We start from the raw sequence: 10,759 nt of genomic DNA on the forward strand, positions 1-10,759 counted from the left end.
GCAAGATGGGATTCCTTCTTGTCACTATTTGGGGCTAGCCTTTGGCTACAAGAGACAAGGCCACTCTCCCATTATAAGCCTCCCTTTTGCATCAGTGGAGAGCATATGCAAATATAGGCATATGTATTTTGCGTTTGCAATTTTATGACAACCATAAAAGCACTTGAAAGTCTTCAAATCACTAACAACATACCATTCAACTCAGTATACTCCATGCCCATCCATAAAAAATGGTTGCCCCTTCAATGTCTCATGGCAAGATTTTGGAGTCTCAGATGTTGCAAGCCAACATATGTCCTCAAATTGAACTAAGAAATATACAGCTTCCACATCCCCTTGACTAAAGCCTAAGTCTTTATTTGCAATACAAATGCTCACCATCTCTAGCTCATGCTCTTTGAGTAGTTGAGCTTCATCCCTTTCAATAACAAACACTATCTTACTGTTGGAATAGGTTTTTGTCTTAGTATGGTCTTCTTAGTCAGATTGAGCAACTAGATAGGAACAACTCCTTTCATGTAGGCGAGGCCTCAATGACAATGGAGATAGTCAATCTCACTCATTCGCTTGCTTCGTCTCTTTCAATAACAAACACTATCTTACTGTTGGAATAGGTTTTTGTCTTAGTATGGTCTTCTTAGTCAGATTGAACAACTAGATAGGAACAACTCCTTTTCATGTAGGCGAGGCCTCAATGACAATGGAGATAGTCAATCTCACTCATTCGCTTAGCCATGGCACTCTTCAATAATGAATGAATTGATGCTAGGACTAAAGGAGATAGTAATTGTAGTTTCCCTTTGATCTCATCAAACCTATCATTCTATAGGTTTAATTGCCTTTGAAGTCAGTCTACACCAAGGTGCTCTAGATGTTTGGGACTTTTATGTTGCACGAACTGTAGGTTTGGATCCCTTGATCCCTTTTCTCCTCACTTTGAAATGTGACCTATAGGTAGAACTTGTGGAATACATGTTCCCCTAGGGGATAAACCCCCTTCCAAAATAATTGGCTAGACTAAGAGGCTATCCAACCTAGCAATCTACAAGTTGAACCAAGTTCCTTTTGCAAGCGCCTATCTTTTGGACATCCTCTCTATAGAACAATCTTCTTCAGGTCCAAAAACAATCCTAACAATGCTACTTCAGTCATTGTACGTGCTCTTGTTGCACTACCAACTTGCCCTTATTGAATCTTCCAACTAGATTTGTGTATTGTCCAGCCCTTTGACCATGTCCATGGAACCTTGGCTTGGCTACACACAATCCCACAATCATCCAACATCATGCACATATTGTCAACCCACCTTATAATTTATTCTTTAAAACACAACTGTGAGCAATATGCTTCATCTTTATGAATCTTTCACATGTAACTAATATATTTCCTTGATGGATGATAGTTCTTTACCATTTTGTGACAATAATATACTAGGAAAATTTATATTCTACCAAGTCTTGGGATGTATGAAGATAAGAAAGGGAAGCTAATATTGAGTTGCCATACTTTCAAGAATTTCAATCATGTAGAATCTAACAAAAGGAGACCTTAATGGGGCCTTAATGTGTCCTTTTTCCATTTACAATATGAGATATGTTGACATATGTCACTTTGTTCCTTGCTATTTAGAATGTGTAAAATGACAACTTTAATGTAATATTTAGGCATTTAGAACCTAATTAATCTCCCACTCAATTTCACTTTTTACCATTTTAAAACCTAGTGAATGAGAACTCTAATGTTACTTTTTTGCCATTTAGAACCTCATAAATGGCTTCCAACTCATAAATGACAATTTAAATATCACTTTTATGGCATTCACAATAGCTTTTATATCACTTTTTTGCCAGTTAAAATCTCATACACTGTTATGCCATTTACACTGATAAGAAAAGGCAACCATGTTTTCACTTTTTGCCATTTCTTATGCTATAAATGGCATTTCTTATGACACTTTTTGCCATTTCTTATATGAAACTTTTTGCCATTTATAGCATAAGAAATGGCAACTTATATGACAACCAAAAGTGACATGGATTTTGCACTTTTCAAACATCACGAATGGCAACTTTTATGTCATATATTTACCATTTCTTTCCCATTGATCTCACATTTGCTGCCATTTCATACATTAAAAATGGCAAAAAATATAGTGCACGTTTGGCTGCCATTTTTAAAAAATAGCGCATGTGGAAATGGCATCATGAAATTGCCATTTAATGTTGTGGAAATGGCACTTTTAGTCTGCCATTTCTACCTAGTTTTGTAGTAGTGATGGGGCTGTATTGTCTTCACCTCCGTCATTGTCTCATCAACCATGCAAAGGAGATATTAATGATGTGAACTAGAATAGATGGTACTAATGTGTTTTACTCATTTGGTTTGTAATTGAGTGGAAGTTATTGACCTTCCTAGAGGTCTTAGGGAGAGCAAGGATATTTAGAGAGTCAAATTATGTTTTGGGCATAATTGGTTAGGGGCATGGCTAGTTTAGAGGTGGTTAGGGTGGTTTAGTTAGGATTTTAGGGCCAAAATATTAAAAGTCAATTTCTAATATAAAGATTTTGGTTATGCATGTGGTGCTCCTTCATCTTACTTAGATAAAAATGATTTTTTTAAAGATTTACCTTTTTCATATGATAATTTTTTTTTGAAGAAAGAGAGATCTCTATTAAAAGATTTACAAAAGAAACATGCAGCCTTGTAAACACTTGGAAGCAGTTATCTTGCTGGTGTTGGCAAGTGATTCCCAAGGTATCTAGCATTCTCTTGCTATTTCTCATTTCCTTTTGTTGTTCGGTATTAAACATATTTGCAATGCTATTTGGGTTGCACTTGAGTTCTAAATGTATTCAAGGTACCCAGTTTCTCAAACATTAGTGAGTATCATCATCATTGGGTGTTTTCTTTTCATGAAACAATGTTCCCAAAAAAACCTATCTCAGCCTATAAAAAAATTTATAGACAAGTTTTTTTTTTGGAGCATTGCTAAATGTACAAGCTGAATACATTCAAGAGGACTGCCCATGTGTGTAATTTTTAAATTCTTGTATGCACTGTAGTGTCTAGGAGTGAATGGTCCAACTAGTATATGTAGTTTGTCTCGCATCTATTGTCATTGTCAGACTTTGTCTAAATATGCTCTATTGTTGTCCCATGAATTGTTGTTGGTGTTTGAATGATTTGTTTCATGTTGTGATCTTGTGTGAATTGTTTCATTGGCATGTTGTTTCGTTTGAAGTCCAGATTGAAGTCTCTGACAATGTAAATTTGCATTCTTTTTTCTATCTCTTGTAGTAGTGGTCCTAGTGCTTGAGTAAGTGTTGTTATTTTTGTGCCTGGTGATTTGTAGACATTGATTATTGCAATTTTTGCATCTTTTTTCATCTTGTAAATTGTGACTAGACAATGTATTCCCTCCATTGTGACTTTTATTTTGTGTGCTAGTTTGATTTTGTTTGTGTAATATGTTGCAATTCCCACGTGCTCTAGCATGTGGACATTTGTGAATCTAGGTAGTTGCATCAAAGAATCCAATTTTTCATATGTCTCTTGCAAGCAAAGAATAGTTGCTGCTAGCATACTTTTGTCTACAAGAATGTATTTCTTGTAATGATAAAACGATCTTGTGTTGAGAGTATACCTTTTGGTGTGTTAACATGTTGTTCCCATGTTGAAGTTTACCTGAACAATGTTCCATTTCCATTCTTTACGTAGTCGTTCCATTTCTTGTAGCACTACTTGGTCAACTTTTATGTGTTTTGGTTCTATATTATTGAGAAGATATAAATTAAATGGGTAGCAAATGTAAGATAGTGCGGTGTACGTGACTCCATGTGACTTAATGCCTAATGGATCAAAAGCTAGTTTGTCCATGCTCAGTCCTTATGCTCAATGGATTGTCCTTGCTGTTGTTGGTTGCATTAGGAATTGCGTGTGAGTGATTGTATTGAGGCTGTTCTTTCCAACCTAAAATTCTCTTGTTATATGAAGGATTGGTGTCGATTGTAGGGCTGTGTCTATCCCATAGAAGATCATGCTATTATATAAATCTTGTTTTGCTACCAACCTTGGTGTCTTGGAACTACCCATAGAATTGGTGGCTTCCTATCCAAGTTAGAGTGCTTGAAGATTCCATCGGTGGCCTTGCGTCTAGGTTTCTTAAACATATCTCAACCAGCATACTTGCCTTTAATTATAGCTCCATGTGTAGCCCTGTTGTACTTTTTGGGTCAAGAGGGATTCTGATTGTTTTGCTATATGTTTTGTGCTTGATGTCTTTAGCCTTTATGATGTGTGCCATTGTGTCAATGATTTGGAAGACATCATCATTGTGCTTGTCCTTTGCTGTATTCATGTAAAATAGGTGTGGTATCTCATGCTTTTCGGTGGGGATGTGCACATGTCATTTGTTCGGCGAAGCAATGTCTTTTTTAGTGTACATCCCAACATGAATTTTGCTTGATTGTTGTTCAATTTCTATAAGGAATCTGTATTCTCTTGTTGCATTGGTTGTGTCAACTTGTACATCTTAACATAGTCTCTTCAGAAGGATAGTATGATTGTGAAAGTTGAAGGTTTGTCACATTAAATCCATGTGTCCTTTGTAGGGCTTTCTTGACAAAAGTCGACACAAAGAATGACGTCCACTCCACCAAATGGCTACATGTGATTGTGTTTAATCTCGCACATGTTCATGTCTGTTGCTATGAATGTGTTTTGCCCTATAAGTGACACTTTATAAAAAAACTATGAGCTCCAAGTTTTGGTATAGACTAGATAGTTATTGGAGTTTTTCAGTGCCAGGCTTTTGTAATTCGAGGTTAGGAGGTGAAGGTGCAGTGCCGAGTCTATTGGGGTTCGACCTATGTTGTAGGTTGCTTTCTTGATGCATGCTAGTATCAAAACTCTTGGTGCCGAGTGTATTGTGGTATGACCTATACTGTAGGCTCCTTTCCTAGTGCACGCTAGTATTAAAGCTCTTGGTAGTGAGATGTCAAACATCTCTCCGTGGGAGTAGTATCTAAGTAGTGCTTACAAAATTAACATAAGTGTGTATGTTGAGTCCCGTTCCTGTATTTCTTGATAGAAACATGTGGATCTTGTAGTTTTTATCAATGGGTTTTCGTAGCATTGTCTCCTCCATCAAAGTGCGTTGTTGATGGTTCAGTGTCCTCAATAATGAGTGGAACTACTTATTTGGCATAATGTTGTATGTGGTCTTCCCTTTCTCTCTCTATATCGGTCAACTACACTACATGTTGAGCTCTTATCCAAGGTCATACTGATCATCTTCTCTTTTGTTGTTTGAGTCACTCAATGTGGAAGATTTACTCAGCGGCATGTCTGTCATGGAGTGCATTCAGATGTAGGAGATTATCTTGTTAAATGCTTGTCTAGATATCTTGTGCTATGATTCGAATTTGTTGTTAAGGTAGTAACCTTGTTTAGAAATGGTAGATGAAGCATGCATATTTCTCTATAATGGTTCTTGGGGTCTGTTGCTAAGTTGTAGTTGTTAAACCTGATTCTTTGGTTTCTTCTTCTTTTCTTTATTTTGTTTTTAATTATTTTTTCCTCTAAGACAAACCTAGCAAGCAATACATTTTTTAATGTTGCTGGCCTTTTAAAGTACTTGCTAATGTTGTTCTCAAAGATGATGTCTACACTATCTCAATCCATTTTTTCTAGTTGATGGCATCTTTTGAGAAGGCATGTGTTTATGTATGCAAATTCTCTTGAACTAATTGTAAGGGGTAGCGACAATGTTGGGTACACATCTTGTTGGGCACTCACATGCTGGGTATTTATTATTACGTTGCCAACTCTACGTACTCTCTCATTTGTTGGCTCTTGATTGCCAGCACATGATCATAACACTTGGGAGTAAAGAATCTAGAATGGATGCATACTATGGTTTCCCACCAATGAAACAATCCTATCTAATGTCCAAGTGAGGAGTCTACCTTTGTACTTTCTCCTCGACCCCCATGTCACAACTCAAAATTGTCAACTTCGAAGGAAGCTAAAAATTGCAGCATTATTGTTAATTAAAAATCAGTAATTTAAGAACAAGAACTAAAAGAACTAGCAAATAAACGATAACTTATCATGTTTTCTACATGTTTTCCATTGAATCCCTCTTTTCATAGGTCCATGAAACTCTTTCCCTCATCAATGCTAACTAATAGAGTAGCTAAAGAGGGGTCTATAAGGATGTCCATCCTCACTCATTACGTCTACTTCTCCTTCTCCACACATGCTTGGAGTTGTAGAAACTTGGTCTTTGATAGTGCTGCATGATTTAAGTCATGCTTTTCCTCTCATGTTGCTCTAGAGACATGGCAAGTGTTAAATCGGTACACTAGTCAAGCCATTCCTCTTCAAAGCCCAAATTGATATTACTCTCTCAAACAAAGAGTACATAAAAAATTTCATCTTCCCTCATCTTATGGATGTACTGAATGCCAATTTTAAAAAATTATCATCTATCTTTCATAAGAACCTACTGTAGAATTTGTTTCCATCACGTCCTCTTCTTTTATCATGTCCTCTCTAGGGGACTGGCCTTTCAGTCTCTTCTCCTATGTCAGATGGTCTTCCTTCCTCTTGGTAGATGGCCAGATCTAATGCTATTCATTCTTCTATCTTTGCCATGTAATTCGCTTTCTCTAGCAAACTTTGTGGACAAGGGCTAAGATTCGTTCAACAACATCATCAATATTTTCTTCTACATCTCTCTCTTACTTTGGCACAAGTAGAGCTAGACCTACTTGTATGGTCCTAGGAATAGGGGTATCCTCCATCTCTAAAATTGCTATGCAAAATGCCATTTCTCTAGACAAAAAATGGGTTCCTATAGGACCCATCTGAAGATGCCTCTCCTTCTTGTTTAATACTTTCCTTTAGTATCTAGGAACTGAGGATTTATAGATTCTATATAATCTATGCCTAATGAGGATACTACAAGGGACCCATTTCACTTTATCAAGGTCTAATTGGATGACATATGGGCTGATGCAAGTTTCCATGTCCACTAGGACATCATTGAAAATATCCTTGTGCGTTAATGAAGTCTTGATCAATCACATCAATTCTGCAATTAAAAATCTTGTAAATTACATCCTCTCTAGTCGCATAGGGAGTAGATGTGACAAAATTGTGGTATGCATTGCAAAAGTAGAGGAGTACAAGGAGCCCTTTTTGTGCAAGCAAACGTTGTGATTGAATGGGGATAGTTTGGGAGCTATTTGGGGGTTGGGGACACTTTTGGAAACTTTTAGTTTTTTTGGAGGGAATACAAATCCATGAGATTTGAGGCCCACCAAGAGAGGAAGGAGGGAAGTGGGAGTAAATGTCCCAAGTGGTAGTGGGGACAAGAGGGAGGTAAGTGGGAGGGATTGGGAACAAGGGAGTTATCTCTACTAATGAGAGGGCGATATGGGATCCTCTATTGTTTTAATGCCTGGTGCTTCCTATTGGCAAGTTTGCTAACCTTGATTTTGGAGACATCTTAAAGGCCTAATGCAAGAGACCCTATTTTATTCCAACATTCCCTACTGATGAAGAAATATTATTGAGAGGATCCAAGATTTTTTTTTATATGGAATGAATTTGAGAACAAAACTTGGAATCCCATTTTAGAATATTTATACAATCATGGACACCACTTTTACAAAAAGAAACTATGCATCACTCGATGTTGCCTTTAGACAAATTGTGATGAAAGAAAAGCATAAACCACCAAACACAGACATAGGGAAGTGATTGGCTACTCTACAATTGATAGAAAGAGAATTCTATTGGCCTATCGAGAGAGATGTGGCAATAATTATTGTAGAATGCTCGCAAAATGCATCACTTGTCAAAAGTAAAAAGCTATAAAGAAATGACTCTTGTATTGTTAATGTAATTGCCCAAAATGTTTGATAACATTCTTAAAGTATCCATACGATCCATGTTCATGGGACTTAACCAAAAGGATGTGCTATGAACATATATTAAACATTCAAAATATGCCTCACTTCAAGGAGATAAGGCAGCAATGTTTCTTATAGGAATTTGTCTTGACTTTGAATTATAAATGGAATTTGTCTTGACTTTGAGTTATAGATGGAATTTGTCTTGACTTTGAATTATAGATGGATTTTTCAATAAAGAACTTCTAAGAGGAATTCGTCATGCCTCATTTGAGGAGATAAGGCAACAATGTTTCTTATAGGAATTTGCCTTCATTGTAAATTATAGATGGATTTGGCAATAAAGAAGCTCCAAAAGGATTTACATGAGTCTTATTTGTCTATCATCTATCAAGATAGTGTTTGACTGATCATAATGACCTGGCCAAGATTTCGACATGGTAATAAAGTGGCTTAAACAATGCTTTTACATTTGGCTTATCTAATTTGAATAACGGAGTACTTTTCCTTTTATAAATTTTCTATTGTCCCCAAACCATGAATAATGGAAACTTGTTGTTTTCCACTTCCACTAGCAAGAATTCTATGCTTTAAATTCTACTCCAAGGAACATGACCATATGGCTCAAGAGGTATATGTAGAAGCTCTACGCATCCAATGCATAGCAATATCTTTCCTCTCCCTATGTTGTAACATATATTATCAAAGTTATTATCAACCTTGCATAGCAATAATCCATTCAAGTCTTTCACAAGACTCATTTGTGAATACCATGACTTTCCTTTGTATGCAATGAACCATAGATGGATTCTTATAGTAAATAGCAAATTTTCTTTGGATGACCATTCTATTGTTTCTCTTGAATATTTTGTTGTCTCAAGGTGAGTTGTACCAAAGTATTTGCATCATCCACATCATAGTTTAATGACTCATGTAAGTGATGGTGTACTATGCATATTCACCTAATGTGCAATCTTCCACACTTCTATGGGGAACTTTTATCTCTCCACTTCCATGTCTGTACATACACACTTCTATGAGGGTCTTGTACATTCTACATCTACATGTTCATGAACATATTTCTTGATGGTATTGCTGAAAAGTTCCTATCAAGTATCCATATGGATTATAATGTAATTAGTGTAATTTCAAACAAACATATATTCAACACATACTTTTGAATAATAAATTTAATGAATTCATCAACTTCATAGCTTAGAATGATAATTTTGCCAAATACTGTTGAATAAATGACCACGTCTCACAATCATGATAATAAGAAGCTTAATAATATTTAATTAACTGATCACAGCTCACGATCATACTACATATAGTTTTGAAGAAGATGATTAAGGATTATTACTTTTTTTGAGTTTTCACTAAAGGTACACTATAATTACAAAAGTAATAAGATACTCTATCTATTACAAGTTATAATGATGCTCATGGTCAATTCTTTAGAATACATCATTATTTGGTACATCCATTCCATCTTGACCTCTATATTTCTTACCCTGTATACTACTTAAAGGAGGTTGTTGTGCAAAGCTCAATACTTGTCCAAGACAAACCTCATTTATTATTGGAGTTGCTTCTTCAAATGTCTTAACCCTTTTTACTCTCTATTCCCACCCACACTCTCAGAGACTCATTCGTCTCAATAAGACGTGCAAACATTGGCTTTGAATCTCCCACATCACCATCTTTTTTGTGAGGGATAGACATGTTCTTTTCTTTATGAGCTATGCTCGAGTGACAACCCCTCTTATGAATATGTTTATAACATAATGTCCATTATGACAATATGAATTAATCAAACCACTAAGATATATAAAAATCCATCTTTCTTGTGCATTCTCTTTCTACCGTAGAGAGATCTAGGTGGGAAATCTAATAAGATGAGCTGGCCAAGGTCAAAATCATCACCTTTGTAAAGGAGGACAAGAAGCATCATATATTGGTGAGATGTTCATTTTGTATCATATGCACCACATTTGATGTTTGTATGGAAATCTAGATGTTTGACACTTTTATCAACCAAATAATGTGCAATTCCTCAATAAATGCAACATGTACAAATTAGGAGTGCTTATTAGAGAAATCCATAGATTGAACAAATGCAAAACATCATCTTGATTCCACGGAGTATTAGAATATTATTTAGACATAGTGTCAAAGACCTGAAGACCCAAAGGAACCTCATAGATTAACTTGTTTTAGTTTTCTTTGGCTTTGTTAGCACAACATTTTGTCTCATAATTTGATCTTGTAATTCATGAATGTTGTCTTCAGGTAGTCCCTCTAAACAATGAAATAGAGTACCATAGGAGCTATGTGGGTGCTTGCTTGAAATCCAAAGTCCCCTCTCTCTTTGATGGAACCCCTGCCTTTTTATCTTATTGAGTGGCTCAATTAGATGCAATTAAGGGAGTGAATTGCCTAGCTATGTATTTTTTCCTAGTGTCCATCCACTTCAGTAAGATGTCTTCCATAGAAGGTGATCCTGTGGATGTCACCCAAGGCTCAGAACCACAAACTCCATGGGAACTACTACCTCATAGCCATATACCAATCTGAATGGTGTCATTCTTGTTGTAACCTTATAGGCTATCCAGAATGCCCACAATGTTGAGTGCAACTTCTGGTCCCAATTTGTTCAATTTTTTGAAACTTTCCTCTAAAGTATCTTCTTGAAAAACTTGTTTGAATTTTCAGCCTGCCCATTACTTTGAGGATAGTATGTAAAGGACTTTTTATGCACTATCATGTGTATGCCAATCAGCTTCTTCATCACCTTGTTCATGAAATGAACACCCTGATCAGACACAAGCTCGATTTGA

The sequence above is a fragment of the Dipteris shenzhenensis genome, chromosome 9 (genome assembly GCF_047967505.1).
Source record: "Dipteris shenzhenensis isolate YYH24624 ecotype China chromosome 9, Dip_SZ_1.0, whole genome shotgun sequence".
Lineage (NCBI taxonomy): Eukaryota > Viridiplantae > Streptophyta > Polypodiopsida > Gleicheniales > Dipteridaceae > Dipteris > Dipteris shenzhenensis.